Source organism: Ambystoma mexicanum, chromosome 1p (genome assembly GCF_040938575.1).
Source record: "Ambystoma mexicanum isolate Mex_15411 chromosome 1p, UKY_AmexF1_1, whole genome shotgun sequence".
Lineage (NCBI taxonomy): Eukaryota > Metazoa > Chordata > Amphibia > Caudata > Ambystomatidae > Ambystoma > Ambystoma mexicanum.
The window spans coordinates 644,996,633-645,015,102 of NC_090921.1; the positions used below are offsets into that span (position 1 = coordinate 644,996,633).

Consider the following 18,470-nt stretch of genomic DNA (forward strand, 5'->3'; position numbering starts at 1 on the left):
AGTCCAACAATTACCCGCACTCAAGTTAGGGAGTGTGACAGTAGTCGGGGGAATCCTTTTAGAGGTACAGGGATGAATTTATATCCACAATAGGAAAGCCCACAGAGTGACTTGATGTGTTCAGTACTATATGTTACACAAGACCCACAAGAGGAACCAAGGGTCAGGGTAACGATAGGAGGCAACACATTTGCGTTCCTTGTAGACACAGGAGAAACCCGCTCCTGTGTTCAAGAGGGAAAGTACCCAATGTCTGGCATTTCCATTAATGCGCAGGGATTCTCTGGGGCTAGGAGTTTGGTTCCTTTTACTGACAAATTACTAATTTCAATAGGAGAACATTATGTGACTAGGCCCCTATTATATTTACGACAGACATCAGTTAATATACTAGGACGTGACTTGATGACAAAACTTAACATGACGATCTCTTTTACTGACAAAGAGATAGTGTGTTCCACCCCAGGAATACACTACGTAAATGTAAGAGAATTTATATTAGCATTCACAGGCCAAACGGCATTACGAGGAGTTCTTCTAGACCCAGAATATTTTTGCATGGAGTAAACATTTGGTTAACATTGTCACGACTCGCTCCCTTCGCTCCCGTTCCCGCCACTTGGGGGCATGTTTTGGGGCTTATTCCCTGCTGGACATTTCCTCCGAACCTAATGCCACAGTGCTGCAATGAACTGGGAGCGCTAAATCCCTATTTTCCAAACTACTTCCCTTCCGGATCCATTCCAGGTTTTTGGCAGCCAGCATGCTTCTTTAACCAAATGACTGTGCTTCCCAGAATGCCTGGCCCACTGCTCCACCTCCACCCTTGCAGGACAAGGTTGGGTGGAGGATAGGCAACACCTGTGGCTGCAGGTGCAGCAGTCAGCACACCTGAGGCGTGTGCTCGTTAACAGCTTTAAAAGCCTCAGTCTCACTTCAGTCCAGCGCTGGTCATCGTCTGCAGTGTTCCTGTTTTGACTAGTCCCTGGTTCCTTGTTCCTTGCCATTGTACCTAGTTCCTAGTTCCTGTTTTCTTGTTCCTCCGCCCTGAATCTGATTCATGCGCTAATTGATTTTCTGCTCCCTTGATCCCCTTTTTGTCTTCCTCTGTTTGCAGGCAGCATTTCTCAGTGCTTTCCCTTTTTAGAAGCAGCCCAGTTTGTCTGTGTTCTATATTTCTTTGACTTTGTCCTTTGCTGCTGTAAACCTTTATGCCTTAGCCTTCCTTTTAGATTAGCTTTCTATCTTTTGCTTGGAGGAGTGGGGGAGGTTTGCCTTGGTTATTTCGTTTTTTCCCTGCTCCTGATCCTTACCTTCTATTGTGATCCATTCCATGTTTTCCATTGCACTTCTGCATTTATTCCCCGTTTGATTATTAGGTGTGGTGTGTGGTTGTAGCTAGCTCCTGTATGAATGCTTAGGTTTTCCTCTCTAATTTGTAATCATTATTCCAACTTAGGTATTTAGTTTTCCTCCCATTGCTGTTATAGCCTATCTGGGTCCCAGTTTCTTCAACAGGATTCGTGGGCTAGCTGACATTCAAGAGGTTTATTTCGTCCTCGTGAGTACAGTTCTTTAGTTTCCTTATTAAATACCTTCAAGAGTGTTAGTCCACAGATCCTGTCATTGCTTGCCCTCCACGTGGGTTTAGCGCTGTCAGTACCTGTAACAGCAATTGGGGGTATGGCACTTGCCGACTTTCCTCGCGGTCAGGTGCTTACCCCACATCCCTTTTCACATATTAGTTTTGTTGTCACACTCTATTTGCAATCCTGGGTTTAGTATACATGAGTCTTGGTTCCTGGGTGCACATTTCCCTTGCCATATTCGCTGCCTTTGTACTCGCCTGACTAATCCTGACAAACATGGCTTCCTAGACTGATAGGTAAATTGTTGAGAATACCGGACACATTTTTGCTTATGCCAGAAATAGCTCTGGATGATGGAGGACAGGCTATCCCCTTAGAACTAGTGGCAGCAGTTGTAAGAGAGGAAAGGGTGGTTGTTCATGGAACAGATGATGAGGGAAGAGGACGGAGAACAGTAATAGCTCCTGGTGAAGGGTACAGACTAACAGACTTGACAGATGAAGAATTGTTCAGAGATGATTACTGAGATGATGAATTCATATTTTTCATAAGTCTCACTTATTGGATTAAAGTTCAGAATAGGAAGATACCACAGAGAATGGCATTGATGAAAAATAAACCGTCATTTTTCCAGGAAGATTTAGAAAAGGTGGCAAGCATCTTATGGACCAGTAGTCCATATGACGTGGGTCTATTGAGTGAGTGGAGCAGGAGCAGTTACAAAAAAACTCAAACCAGGAGCAATTTTGCCACGAGCGAAACAGTATCCTATGTCCAACGAAGCAGATCAAGGCATATTTCCACTTTAATACATCAGGGAATATTGGTGCCATCAGAATTCCCATGTAACACGGCTGTGTACCCGGTGAAGAAAGCTACAGGGGAGGTTGTGGAGATTTATTCAGGATCTGCGCCCTTTAAACAATATTGTTGAAGCAGAGTTTCCGCTGGTTCCGAATCCAACTACAATATAATGTAAAATCCCAGCTAAAGCTAAATACTTTACAGTCATAGATTTAAAAAATGTTTTCTTTTCAATTCCCCTTCATAACTCAAAAGATCTGACTTCGTTTTCATATAGAAACCAGCGTTGGAAACATACAAGACTACCTCAGTGGTACTGTGAGTACCCATCGATCTTTAATAGGGTTCTTCAGATGGACCTAGGTAACATACAACGCAAGAGCACAATAATTCAGTACGTAGATAATACATTATTGTGCAGTGAGACAGAGGAAAGATACAGGGAAGATTCAGTTCAACTAATGACAATACTAGCAGAGAAAGGATACAAAGTGGACAAAGATAAATTACAATATTGCCAGGAAGAGGTCCTGTATATAGGACAATTAATCTCTCAAGAGGGGAGAATGGTGATACCTAAGAGAGCAGAAGCGATCATGAAAACTCCAACACCTGAGACAGGAAGTGAAAAGCAACAATCTTTAGGCCTTTGTAATTATTTCAGGGCCTGGGTTTTTTTTTATTTTTTAGGCCTACAGCACCTGGTATTCCCAGGCGGTCTCCCATCCAGGTACTAACTAGGCCCGACACTGCTTTGCTTCCGAGATCAGGCGCATTCAGTGTGGTGTGGCCGTAGTTTTTGATTACAGTACATATATGCAACCACCTTTAAAAGGACTCAAGGAAGCACAGAAAGGTAAAAGTAAAGTAACATGGGCAGGTGAGATGACTGAAGGATTTGAAGAATTAAAGGGTGATTTGTACAGCCCCTGTGTTAGGGAGTCCAGATTACAATGAGGACTTTTACTTGTTCTCACATTCAAATGGAGAGGTGATGACAGTAGTCCTCACACAGAAAATGAGGGGGGAAATCCTATTTATTGATGCTTCTACAATAAATGACCAAAGACAAGGGAAAGACATACTGGATCAGCAGTAGTGAGGTTAAAAAAGAATGGTGAATTTGAAGTTGTGACAAGTGCAACATTCCCTTCACATTGCTCAGCACAGGCTGCAGAATTAGTGGCGCTTATCGCAGCACTCCAGAGATATGAAGATGAGGAAGTCACAATATACTCTGACTCCGCCTATGTGACATCAACTGTACAAGCAGGATTGTCACCCTGGAAAAGTAGGGGTTTCCTCTGCGCAGACGGCACACCAGTGCACCATGCGCCGCTATTGGACAAACGCATTAAGGTACTAAAGCTCCCATTGGGGAAATGTGCAGCCCATACTAAAGGGGCAGACATAATTTCTCACGGTAACAAATCCACAGACGTTGAAACCAAAATTTTGAAGTAGAAGATGTTAAGCAAATGTCAGAATGTTGCATGCTGATAAAAGAAGGTTTTAATATGTTATCAATTATGCAATTAAGTGAGCTGCAAGGTCGAGTTCCACAGGAAGAACAGGATTTAAGGAAGAACCGGGGGTGTTCTTTATCTCCCACTGAGGCTATATGGAGACAAGATAGCACTGGAAATCCAGTCATGCCGCTGGCATTACTGAAAGTGGCACTGGATCAGCTTCACTATCCCGCGCACACAACTAGAGTGAGTCTTGCTGCCACGATCACAGAAGATTGGTTTTCACCACATTTGTTAGAACGTTGCACAGTTTATTATGAACTGCATGAGGAGCAATTCCCAGACCCAATGGTCGTTTTCAGCATCTACATATAGATAATGTGGATATGTTGCAGACATGCAATGGCTACAGATACATGCTAGTGGTAGTAAATCCCTTTTCCAGATGGATTGAGGCAGGTCCCTGTACGCACTCCAATGCCACATGTGCTGCCAAGTTTCTCGTACATGAGGTGTTTCCTTAATGGGGTGTGTGTGAAGTCCTGCGGTCTGATAATGGGCCGCATTTTCTAAATGAATTGTTCAAATAGATAGTTCTTCTATTAGGCATAAAGCATCCGTTTTCGTCTGCTTATCGCCCACAAGTGAATGGTATTTTTGAGAGACTATCTGGACTCCTTAAAGAAAGGACAGCTAAGATCAAAATGACTCTGAAGAAGGGATGCCTACATTACCTACTCCTTGCTCTGTTTGCCCTGAGAAACCAGCCTGGCTCAGATCACCACCTAACTCCTCATGAGTTGGTGACTGGACGGTGTGTTGACCATACCCCTTGCTCCTCCCACTCGAATAAAAACAGATGCCCATAGTGTAGTGAAAACATTAGGGGAAGAGATGCATGATTATTTGACAAATATATTTATCTAACAGATTGCTATCAGAAAATGCTGGCTCGTGGTGATTCCACCCTTTTGTGTTTACAGGGTAGTTATCAGGCAAGTTTTATTATCCCAGTTGTGTGACTGCTTCACAGCAAAAGGTCAAAAATGGTAGGAAGGGGATGATTATACACTGTGCCAATTTAACATTGTTTATTTGTACAGTAGCACGTGCCAAATATTAAATTTGGAAGAACTTGCAAGTCCTGGATGGTGATTGAATCAAAAAAATATTTTTATTTGTAGAATTCGCAGTATATGTACTCTCTACATGTGTTTCACCATTCAAAAGTTAGAAATGGCTCATCAGGAGGGTTTTGACTCATGACTATTAATTTTTAGTCCTGTTAGAAATTTTAAAGCAAAAAATAGAAAATAAATAATAAAAACAAGAAGAAGAAAAAAACAAAGGCATTTTAACTTACATGTCCCATTATAACAATTTGAAATCAAAGGCAAAAAAGAAAGTGTCCAAATTGTCTTTTTGTCACTTACCCAAAAATTGGGTTATTTTCTTTTGTCCTTATTTGCAATGGTCAAGCAAAGGAAATTGAATTTCCTATTAGGTATCACAGAGAAGTTTTTTCTTCATGTATCTGGCAGATAGACTGTTGAGTGCCCCAAAGGAAAGAAGAAAAGGAATAAGAAATCAGTTTGCAGGTTTTTGATCTAAGAAATGGGAGGGAGAAGAGAAGTTGGAAAGTACTAGTAGTTAGGCTAGCTAGATTTCTTAAAGGTCCTACAATAGATTTTCACTTGAGGTGTGTAGCAACAAAGGCTATGCTGTGCCTTTTTGCTCCCAGATGCTTGCTGTTGGATGCATAAATTGGAAGTGACACAGCGTGCTTTTGTAGCGCATTTGGGGGACATGATGATGTCATGCGCTGTTTACCGCATGCGTGCAGCAGCGTGATAATGTAATTACGCAACGTGTAGGCGCGATGATGTCATCACGCAACGAAATCGCAGCCATTTTGTGAAAGTAATGCCGCAAATGAACAAACAAAGGCGAAAAGAAGTGTAATGTGCTATGGTTTTGGTGAGATTGTATAATGTTCACTAAGTGTGGCCACAAAGTAAATATGTGGAAAGATAAAAACATATTATCTACATGCCACAATTAAGGAAAACATGTACTGTTTTCAGAGAAAGAAGAGAAAAACCTAGTATTATATAAGTGACAATGATAAAATCTCAGATAAGTTGGATGAAAAAATGTCATGTATGCCATATCTATTCTGCTCAGGAAAAAATTGATCAGAGTTCCTGATCAATAAGAATTGATGAATTGGTTGTAGAATAGTAATTTGCAGTGCATTATCAGATTAACAGAGAATCCTGACGAAAGACATATAATAAGACTTAATGTAGAGTAGAGGAATGAGAGGGAACAAAGTAGAGAGAACTAGGGGAAAACATGATAGAGGAGAAGGAAGTCAAGTGGAATTGGTGTAGCTAAATATGTCTTGAAACCATATTTCAGAGGGTTGTAAATCTTATTTCTTCTGCTTTGTGCCTCCTATGTTTTGTAACCAGTTGTTCATCTCTGAGTCACAATTGAAACCACTTTCACAGACATCCATTATAAAAATCAATTTTGCTTCAAAATTTCAAAGGGGGTTTCTCGATTCCCTCCTCTTGGTGGTTTTTTGATGATTTCCAGACCAAAAACTCTTAAGTTTTCAATTTTGAAAGCCTTGTGATTTGTGAGCACATGCAGCGATAGGAGATATCTGATGTCCTTGTTCCTTATTGATCTTAGGTGCTCTAAAATTCTGATTTTAAGAGGTCTTATCATACTGCCGATATATATTTTATTGCAAATGCACCTAATACCATAGATTACATAGGTAGTGTTGCAGTTAGTAAATTGATTAATGCTTTTGAAATGTCCATTAGGAAGTAAAATGTCTTTCATGCCATGATTCATAACGTGGCATCATTTGCATTTCCCGCATTTGTAGTTGCCCACTAACTGTTTTTTTGTGAATATTTCAAGTGGTCAATTTAATGTTGGTATTGGGCTCAGAAAACGTGGGCTAATTTTGGTTCTTATTGTTGGTGCCCAACGAAAACAGACTTGGTCGATCCTCCAGGTATTTCTTTACATTGTCACCCGTCTGGAGGATGTTCCAGTGTTTTTTTTTTAAGTATTCTGGTGATGGCTTTGGCTTCAGTATTGTAAGTTGTGATAAACTTGAGTTTTAGATTGTCAGTGGTCACCTTAGGTTTGTCTGTTAACAGGTAATTCCTTGATATGTTGTCCGCTTTTCATAAAGCTTTATTGATGATACTAGGCTGGTATCCACGTTGCTTGAATTTTGAAATGTTTGATAGATTTTCTTTGTATGAGTCCATGCTACAGTTCCTTTTAATCCTTAAGATCACTCCATATGGAATATTGTTGATGACATTTTGTGGGTGATTTGATGTTGCAAATAACAGGCTGTTAGCAGCAGTTGGCTTGGAGTAGAGTTTGGTTTGGATTTCTGAGTTCTCTACAAAGTGCTCCAGGTCTAAAAATTCACTGTTAGTGGGGCTATCTTTTTTGGTGAACGTAAGATTGTACTCATTTGTGTTAAGGTAGTTCACTTAGACATCAAGGGTATCTGTGTCTCCTTCCCATATAATCAAGATGTGGCCTATGTATCGGCCCCAAAAGATGCATGGTTCCAGGTGTGTCTGGTTTATAAGAATCCCATAAAGAAAGGCACAAAGAGGCACACCATAGCCTTTGCTTCTACACACCGGAAGTGAAAATCTAAGGTAAGACCTTTAAGAAATCTAGCTAGCCTAACTACTAGTACTTTCCAACTTCTCTTCTCCCTCCCCTTTCTTGGCGCTAAAACCTGCAAACTGATTTTTTCTTCCTGTTCTTCTTTCCTTTGGGGCACTCAACAGTCTATCTGCCAGATACTTAAAGAAAAGACTTCTCTGTGATACCTAATAGGAGATTCAATTTCTTTTGCTTGACCATCGCAAATAAGGACAAAAGAAAATAACCCAATTTTAGGGTAAGTGTAAATTACCAAAAGACAATTTGGATCCTTTCCTTTTTGCCTTTGATTTCAAATTTTTATAATGGGACATGTAAGTTAAAATGCCCTTGTTTTTTTCTTATTCTTGTTTTATTATTTATTTTCTATTTTTTGTTTTAAAATTTCTAACAGGACAAAAAATTAAATGACAAATATGACCGCTAGTGTTTCTGTTATTTCTCAACAGGTCAAAGATCGGAGGGAAGGGTCGGAGAAGACTGATGAAGACAGCCAAACGATTTAGCCTATAGACTTGGTAAAGCAACCTAGTTTGGACCCATGGGTCCAAGTGCTTGTAAAGAGTTATGTATGCACTTGAAATAAGCCCCGCTTTGAGGAACCATACCTAGTAGAGGAGGTCACTCCCACTGCAGTGAAACTCGAAGGAAGAAGAGCTTGGCTGCACTCAAATGACATAAAGCTTTACAAAGGAGAGACCCTCACCACTCCTGCACCTGCTGACAGTGAAGCAAGAGAAGAGGTTCTGTGAATGCAGACGCGATTGGCTACCAAGAGCCAAAATAAAGAACAGATGAAAGAAAAACAAGTTGAGCAGTTGTTTTCTCCCAAGTTCAAAGAGAAACAGATGAACCCTGCAGCGTTCACTGACATTCCAGTTAGGTTAAACGAGACAATGGGCCTCATTACGAGTTTGGGGCTAAAATCAGGCATTACCGCCATGCCGGTATGAAAGTGTCCGGGTAGACTTGATGCCACAAACTGCAGCTGATTATAAGTCCTCGTGCACGAACTTAACGGCATGCCGGTAACGGATGTCCCGGCATGCCATTAAGGACCCACAAAGCCCCTGATAGCGGCATCATGAAATGCGCTGATACCTCCTCCTCCATCGTCATCCTCTAAATAACATTACCGCTAATAACATTAGCGTTAATACCGGGTCCGTAAATACCAGAACCGGAAGTAACGTCATCGCGCAGGAAGGGTAAATGCTCCGACGGCCACCTTCAAAAACACAATCCATTGCAATCCCCTGCAGACAGGACTTTTACAGCCTAAATTCCAAACACACCTTCACGAAGATGTCAAAGGCAGTCAAGAAAGCCGCAGCTCGCCTGCGCAAACCATGATTCAGCAACCAGGAGCTGAACATGTTAGCCGATACCCTAGTGGAGCAGGCTGATGCCGTATTCTGTACTTACCTGAGGCCTGAGGCCTCCAGCACATCTAAGGAAGAAACAGATATGGGAGGAGGTAGCGCAAAAGGTCAGTGCGGTTAGCAGTGGGACGACCTGCGCCTGCAAGTACGGAACATTCTGTCGGCCAATCGCAGCCAAGGGCTGGCAACAGGCGGCGGGGCACACTCCCCCATAAAGTTGGCAAGGTGGGAAGAGGCATGCAGCTCTACTATTGATATGGAGGGCATCGAAGGAGTAGGCGGAGCGGAGCATGGAGTCCCATCATCGGATGATGAAGGTGAGCGACCCTTTGCACACAACACAAGTCCCCACAAACACCTGACATCCACATGACAATGTAGTCCTACAAATGTGAATCGGATGAGAGCTACTAGATGGCATATCATACAACATTCACACATCCCTGTCTAGATGCTGGCCCCACCACTGTCACATCAAATTGAATGCTGCATGCCGCTCCTATGCCTAATACACACCCGGTACACAGAATAACAACACATGTCACACAACACGCAAGCCGTTACGCACCTATAGGCCACACAGCAGACACCATGCCCAACATGTCAATGGCTGAGGGATGCCAATACGAGCCCTCCAATATTGCATGCACCCTGTCTGCCACAACAACAAGCATGCAACAAGCCACATGGCACAAACTACACAAACACCAATGCAAGCATGATGCACGTACTCCCATCACTGATGGCCAGCCTCACTCTGTCCCCCACAGGCACGGATGCAGATTGCAATGGGCATGATGCTGGTGCACAGCCCAGGACACCAGCCAAAATGCCCAGTGGTCGGGACGATGGCACCAGGCCATCCACATCCATGGGCACAAGGCTGATCCAAGTGCCACACAAGGCACACACCAGTGCCCAACCAGCTGCACCGCTCCCAACACATGACAAGCAAACACCTGCCCCTGCACCCCAGGAGACACACGTCTCACAGGATGAGGCCACAACTCTGGAGACCGAGCTTGACGGCTCACAGTCGCAGCCAATAGCTCTGTTGGGGAGGCAGCTGCATGCGCACCACATAGTGGAGATGAGGACGAGGGCCATGAAGAGGCCACCCATGAAGGGAGCTTCTTGTCTGGCGACATTCTACGCACGCCCAACCCGCAGGACACCCCACAGGTCACCCCACAGGGCACCCCTTGGGGTAGGGAGTGTGTGAGGGTGTTGGGGGAGGGGGTGTGTGGGGTGTTGGGGGAAGGGGATGGGGTGTGTGGGGGGAAAGGGGGGATGGGGTGTGTTGGGGTGTTGGGGGAGGGGGTGTGTGGGAGGTGGAGGGTACATACATGTTGTGAATTCAATCTGCACAATACACCTGTTGTGTTAGAAAGATCCCATGACTGGACATTGCTTATTCAGCGTGTGTCAATTTATTGAAGGACAGTGTACAGTGCGAATCATCCCCAAACCCAGTGCCCATATTCACCCTGTCGCAGTGCCCAGGGTCTCACATCCATGTCACCCTCTGCATAACAGTGCTTTAGAAAATATGGTTTATCAATGATTGGCGCACAGCACGTCCCACATGTGCATCGCGGCCTGGCCGATGTGCAACATCTTCTCCTTCCTCATCTTCTTCTTCACCTGGTGGTGGCTGCTCCAAGTCAGGTGGCAGAGGGACGTTCCGCCGGATGGACATGTTGTGCAGCATGGCACATACCATGATGATCTTGCCCACCTTCTCAGGACCGTCAATGAGTGCGCCACCCAATCTGCGGAGGCAGCAAAACCGTGCCTTCAGCAGGCCAAAGGTCTGCTCTATGACCACACAAGTGCATGTATGGGCACGATTGTAGTCCTCTTCGTGCCTATTCTGCGGATTCCTGACAGGGGTGAGGAGCCACGGCTTCAGGGGATAGCCAGCATCACCTGCATGGGAGCACAATAATGTATGTGTAAGGGTATGCCTTCTATTCCATTTGTGTTCAGCCTGTACATCATTCATGCTCATATGCAGTATATCGTGAATGTCAGCTATTGACTTGACATCTGCGCAACTATCTGCCTGTACAAAACTTGACATTGGAATCACCAACCACCCAGATGGATTGACAAGGTCCATGATGTAGTCACATGTGAGGGTTGTGTGGCAAGGCATGAGACTAAATGCATGTTGGGCAATATTTGATGCATTTAGCTAACGCACTATGTGACACAGCTCGTATAGTCTATCATGCTTATGGATAATTGTTGACGTCATGCACGTGTCCCTCAACGTCTTCACACCGGTCACAATGACACAATATGAATGTTGCAGGGGTTTGACTTGCATGCTGGTACTCATGTGCTGTGGGTGATTCCCCCACCATTTGCACCCATGTAGGTGTTGTTCAATACTTAATGGCTCCAATTTGAGGCATCCTAATCTCATGTGTTTTCCCATGTGTATTCATCTGCACAGGTTGCCATGGGGTTATGCAGTGTTACTGTTGGAGAGGGGCAGTGACAGGGGATTTTCTTGTGGGGGGATATCATACTGCGCACTCATGGATGCATGACCTGCGAGGTGCTTCGATGAGGTCATGTGTATTCAGCATTGTGACTGCAGAGGTGTGCACTGGTTGTGAGTCTGATTTTTCCACATTGGTGTGTGGGCTAAATATGTCGGCCTCCATTTTCAGTGACTGCATGATGGTGCATTGTGGTGCTGTGGGTATGGGCAGGTGATGTCCTTTGGACAGATTCAGGGGTGTGCGCTGATTGTGAGTCTGACTTTTTCACATTGGTGTGGGGGCCAAATATGTCGGCCCATGCATGTCCCCCCCACGATACACTCCCATTGCCCAGTGGGCAGACAGGTTGCATATGCATGTCCCCCCCCTACGATACACTCCCATGGCCAGAGGACAGACTCACCCGGCAGCCAGGCACGTCGTGCAGCATCTAGTTCCATATAGCGGAGTAGCGAGGAGTACCACAGCACCATTGCATCATTGCATCATGCGTGGATCCTGGGTATCTGGCACAGCAATGTGTTATCACCTTGCTGGCGTCACACACCATCTGCACATTGATGGAGTGGTATTGCTTCCGATTGTGGTACACCACCTCCACGTCATGCGAGACTACCAACTACCAACTCCACGTGGGTGCAGTCGAGGGCTCCAATGACATTGGGCATGCCTGCCAGTGCATGAAATGCTATTCTGGTGTCATTCACCTCCTGTTCTGTCCGTGGTAGGGATATGTGGGCCCTTGCATGCTTTAGGAGTGCATCCAGCACATGGTTTATCACACTGGAGAAACATGGTTGCGAGATGCCATGCAGCTGCCCCACTCTGTGCTGGTAGGTGCCTGTGGCCAGGAAGTGGAGCACAGACACCACCTTCAGCAGAAGGGGGATGGCGGTGCAGATGTTGATCAGGCTGACCAAGTCTTCATGTATTAGATCCACTGTGGTGGTGATGGTGTCCCTGTCCAGGCGGTAGAGGGTGTGGATCTATGCTGGGGTTAAGTTGAATGGACTGACCCTTAGGTGAGGGATTGGTGGCTGCCTGCGGGGAACCACTGCCTGCACTGGTGGGATTTGCTGGGGCAGTCTCACCCTCCTTCTCCTCCTGCATCTTCTCTGTAATACCTGCTGTACTGCCTGCTTAAGCAGTAGCAGTGCAGGCATGTCCTCCAGCTCCAGTATCGCAATTGCAAGTGGAATCATTTTGGTCTTGGAAGGGGTGTGGTGTGTGGGTGTACTCCTTTTGTGCAGGGCCAGGCTCCATTACCCCCACCTGTGTTGATTGTGTGCAGCTGTGGAAGTTGGGAACACATCAGTTTACTGTTTACGGGTGATCCGCGATGCCAGTATTGCCGGCATCATGGTGGCTCTTCTTACCGGCATCTGGATGCCGGTATGTGCATGTCCGTGCGACTCGTAATGTCGTCTTCCTTGCAGCATGCCAGTGTTACTGGCACAGCGCACGCCGGTATGGTGGTGCACGGCCACAGCGAGTTCCTGTCGATACCCGTAGTACCGGCATCTAGGGTCCTAATACAACGGCCCGGTAATGGTTGCCGGTATTGCCTTACCGGTACCGTTATTAACGTAGCGCCAACCATGTAATGAGGCCCAATGTGTTGAAAAAACGAAGAACACAACGGCTGCACACAACACTTTATGTTGCCTATAACGCTGTACTCATTTCTGCAAGCTGTTTTTGTATACATACTTCGGTCTTACCCAGCTTTAGTGAGACCGTACGTTGATAATGTCACATTTTTGGGAAATTCTAAAAACAGTCCTATCATTTTCAGAATCACTATTGGAATAAGGTTAAAATTTCTATTATAAAAAAAGGGCAGTTCATAAAAGTGACAGAAATTACCCGCTGAATTAAAGAAAATGGGAATTTTCCAATTCATAAGACACACATTGCCAACAAGAACTGATACATTCTTTTGAAATACTTCTTGTAACCTCCTTCTGTACAATGTTTTGTCTTTTCTTCCTCATTGTTATGGCATTTTGTCAAATAATGTTCTATAATGCAAATTAAGTGTTTAGTAATGAGACATCTATTTTTATCCCTAACAAAAGCACAAGTGATATTTTGACTGAAATTTTCAAGCAAATGATCCAATTTAAGAGTGATGCTGAAGAAGATCATGAGGAGATGAATACATACCTTGATAATTCAGCCCATTTAAAGAATAACATGTGGTATCAGCACATGAAGGAGGTGGGGAGAGGAACGACAGATTGGAGCTGCTATGTGTGTTCTCTCATCCATTATGAAGTGAGCACAGCCAGAACATGTATCGCATGAGAAATACCAATACATAATGCAAAGTGTCTCAGCCATCTAGAAGTGTGCACAACAAGAGGACAGTTTGAAGGAAGATGGGCACCCCTACAATGGAGGTAAAAAGGAACGTTCCGATATGAAGATACATACACAAAAATGCTGCAAATTGAAAAGGACCCATATTGGAGAAGCAGAATGCTCCTATATTCATTTAGTGGTATGACTGGAGAACAGAAAAGGAGGGTTGAACAAAAGACTGGGTTGTTCAGACACACGGAAAACACCAGGATTGCCAGGATGCTGGGAGAAACCTCATCAATTGGTATGCGGACGAGTAGCCACCAGTACATGATAGGAAGACCGAATGTTAGTATGCAGTGCACATTTATTTATGACAGCACCAGTACAGATAGTGCAAAAAGAGAATGATGAATGCCTGAAAGAATGGGCGAAGCATTTGAAATTATTGAAATGGGTCGAAAATGAAGCAGGACTTGTATCCATACTGCCCATGAAGAATACGACACTGTTTCAGAAACAAGGGTGTGACCAAAGTGGAAATGGATGACCACCAAAGGAAGAAGTCGCTGAACTTCACCCGGCAGAAGAGAGAACTATTATTAGGTAACATCAATAGAAGCATACCACAACGTTCCAGATGAGCACAAACTGCTCAGTAGAAAAGCAGTAATATTTACAGCCATATTCATGCCAGGAATTCAGACTGCAGTGAACGCCAAGTGGTTACAGATAACCAGGTGAGAATTGCTTCAAACAATTAAGACAACAATAAAAGGATTCAATGTTATTAGAGAAGAATTGAGGGTCATCAGGCTCATGACCCTCCAGCACAGGTATGTCCTGGACTTAATTACAGCAATGCAAGGAGGCGTGTGTACCAAGATCGTGCTTTCTTGCGGTACATACACACCTTACCATGATGAAGAAAATGGAACCCTGACAGAATCAATAACTATGCTGTCAACTCTGAATACAAAAATGGAGGAAGAAGTAGATCAGACCGAAGATGAAGACTGGTTTTCGTCACTGTTCTCGTGAGTTCCAACCTGGCTGGCAAATGCCTTCAAGCTGCTAGGAGCAATACTAGTGTTAGTTTCGCAGGGATTCTGTCTTGTAAGGATAATCATAGGACAGCGCAAGAAGACAGCAAAGAAAGCTATTGGGATGAAGATAATGATCGACATGAATGCTGTAACTGATCAGCACACGCAGACCAAAAGCACCACCCGTGAGCACCTGAAAGGAAGTCCTCTGGCACCCCCAGGAACAACGTTTTATTACCCTAAGGATCATAAGAACTATGTGCGCTGTATGCGCTATTACAGCCGGCGCTATGAAAGCCAACGCTATTACAGCCAAACACACAAGGCGCAAACACAGCCCCATCACAAGTCCATATTCGGTGGAATTAGCAGAGAAAACCAGCACTAATACCACACTAATACTGCCGAAAACAAACACAGTTACCTCCGGCTTGCAGCTGGAGAGAAATGAACACAGGTGACTGAAATGAAGCAACAGGTGAACCCAATCCACCCCAGAGGGCTACATGAGGCACACCCCTACCCTAAATACTGTTTCCAACATCATGCTGCCACTAGCCACTGTGAGCTGGGACAGGCAGCTGCTCATGCTATGCCTGGAAGTAGAGAGGCAGGACAACCAGGCCAGGACATAGGGAGTACAGAGAGGAGTGCGGGGGTGGGGGTGGGGGGCGGGGAATAGGAGAGCGCAAGCAAGGCATGCACCAATCCTCAGGTTTAGGCCTTCACCCTGGACCCTCACCGACAGCCAGTTGATCCCCCTGTACCGTCTCAACAGGGAAACCATAACAGAGCTGTTTACCACAATAAAGGATGACATAGGGAGCAGGATCAACATCCAGACAGCTGTACCCCCACCACTGAAGCTAGCGTCTGTCCTACAATTTCTTGAAACTGGCACCTTCCAGCACTCTGTGGCCATGATGTATGGCATTGCACATCCCACATTCTGCGCAGTGTTGGCCCAGGTGCTTGAAGCCCTCGTCGGGCAAGTGCAACGCCCCATCTCGCTGCCTACCACCCCAGCCAAGGTCAATGCCATAAAGGCACAGTTCTATGACATTGCTCAAATGCCAAATGTGATCGCTGCCCTGGGCTGCATCCATGTTGCGCTGGTGGGCCCCCAAACCCATTAAGTAGTGTACCGAAACCGCAAGCACTACTCCTTCCTGAATGTGCAGGTGACCTGCAACCCCAACCTGTACATCACCCACTGCTGTGCTCGCTACCCTGGTTCCTCCCACAAAGTCATGGTCCTACGGAACAGCACACTGCCAGGATACATGGAGAGGCACAGAGGACAAAAGGACCTGGTTAGTGTTACGCTCACCTGGTATCCACGGGGACGCCACATGATACTGGATGGAGGTCTAAGCGCTATCCCGGACCCTTCTCTGCTTGGTTCAGTGACAGACGTTGGGTAGCGCCTATAACAGGAGAATGGAGGGTTAAGATACTGGTTCTGTGATGGGTGGACTCCTACCGCCCTCTGGTCGAAATCCCCTGCCTTGGGGTTATTGCTCACCTTAGTTGTTTGTGGGTTGAACTCTCCGTCCTGCGTCTCTGTGCAGGGGCATGTGGTTGGTGCGGGCGTTCCGTGGACCTAGTTGCTTCACTGGTCCGTGTGCCCTTATGTCGGGTCCAGACCGGCTGTGACTCTGACTCTTCTTGTTGTCTTCCAGGTGAGTTACAATGTCTTTTCAGTCTTTATTCTGTCTCTTTCCCTCCGTTTTCTCTGTCTTCTCGGCGTCTTGCTCCAAAACGCTGTTCCCTAACAATGTCTCTTTTTGTTTTCACAGGGATGGTTGCGATCGCGGAGTCGCCACGCCGATGGTGAAGACCATGGTGAGTTATTGATGCTCGGAGCGCTGCACTGTTTATTGGTGTTAATTGCTAACCTGTGTTCTCTTCCCTTCTTTGTACATGTTGCAGTGATGTTCCGGAGTGATGAGCGATCGAAGCGCTGCTTGCCCAGGTAAGTGCTTTGTTAATGCTGACCTTTTTCCTTCTCCCTTGCAGGTTGCGGTGAAACCCAGAGATGGGTGAGGTAAGAGAAGCGCAGGGTGCTGGCAGGACTCGCTGCTTGCCCAGGTAAGAATTGTTATTAATGCTGTCCTTGTTTCTTTACCTTTGCAGGTTGCGGCGAACTCAGAGATGGGCGAGGTAAGTGAAGCGCAGGATGGATTCAAGACCGGTTACTTCACAGGTAAGTGTTCTTGCTCGCTAATGCTGTTCTTGTTCTTCCAGGTTATTAATGGGATCTGGATCTAGGACTTCAGGATCGGGCCGCCGGAGAAGCAGATGAGCAGGAGCTGGACACGGTGAGCGTTACGCTGCAGGAGTGCAGAATACCGCGAAGCGTGTTCTGCTGTTTGGTTGTGGTTTAAATAGCCCAGGTAAAGTAGTTCAAGGCCAAGTAGTTCCAGGCCCAGCCACACCCAAAAAACTAGACCGCATGGCTTAGTTCTAAAGAACTGAGCTGTGTAATAGGCCTCCATGTTGGATTAAGGTCCAAAACTGTTAACTTATTCCTGATAATGAGCCTGGAGCCAAAGGCGCCAGGAATGACTCCATGTATGTTTGTGATGGAGTTGTAAAGCTCTTGGGGCCAATGTGAAGGGCTTTAGCCCCACTGCTGCCAGGGGGCTGCTATACCTGAGGGGGTCAGGGGCATGGATCGTGACAGATGGTGGGTGAGCAGAAATGTCAGCACACATGCACCGCATAGCAGTAGTACACATACCGTAGCAACCATTTACACCAACATGACTACAGGTACCACAATGCAACATGCACTTACCAAATCAATGCTGACAAAAGGCCACATTTCCTCACACAACCAATAACCCTCCAAGTACCAAAGCCATGCACCCATGTGTGGGCAGCCCTCAACGCCCACCCGTTGGCACCAGATGCCAGGGAGTGTCCATGGGAAACCCAGCATGCCACATCTACGGTGGAAATACACAGCACATGACAGCTACCATGTCCGCTACACATGTAACCAACAGACACCCTACGTAACATATGCTGCAAGAGAACAGGGTGCATGTGAAGCACCAACAATGCATGACACGAGTGACACTGCATGCACAGACATAGTGCCTTATCACAAGTTGGGCGGTATCCCGGGGGTTGTACCGCCGGGATACCGGGCAACGCCAATAGCGATACTTCAACTCGGTTTGGCGCAATTTGCACTGGATGGCAAGTTGCGGGGGCGGGAGGTAGTAAATCCCCATTCTCCATAGGGTCAATCAGACTCAATGGGGTTGTGGAGTGCTATTACCACCGGTGGTACTTGCGCCTGTGGTAATAGTGCTGTAAACAGCCTGAAAATTGAAATTTTTACCTCCAGCCAAAAGCTGAAGGTGAAAATGCCATTTTTTGGACAACTCGTGATTTGGCCAGCCCTTAAATGCAGCGGTAATACCGTTACCACCGCATTCGGGACTCAAGCCAAACTTGTGATGAGGCCCATAGAATAGTCACAAGCCGTGAAATTAAGGTCCATGTGCATGCACAAGTAGTCCACTGACCTGATATTGTGTAAGTCCACCCCCACACTTTACACTGTGTCTAATGCCTGTGACTCCGGATACCGACAGCTGCACTGGCTAATGACCCCTGTGCGTGCTCCACAAACACT

The 18,470-nt window shown here is 45.7% G+C and overlaps 1 protein-coding gene and 1 pseudogene across 11 annotated transcripts in view; both read right to left on the bottom strand.

Moving 5' to 3' along the window:
* MARCHF2 (membrane associated ring-CH-type finger 2) overlaps positions 1–18,470 on the bottom strand; it is a 1,824,254-nt gene that overhangs the window by 114,855 nt on the left and 1,690,929 nt on the right. The window lies entirely within an intron of this gene.
* LOC138465281 (5S ribosomal RNA) lies at positions 3,083–3,191 on the bottom strand (annotated as a pseudogene).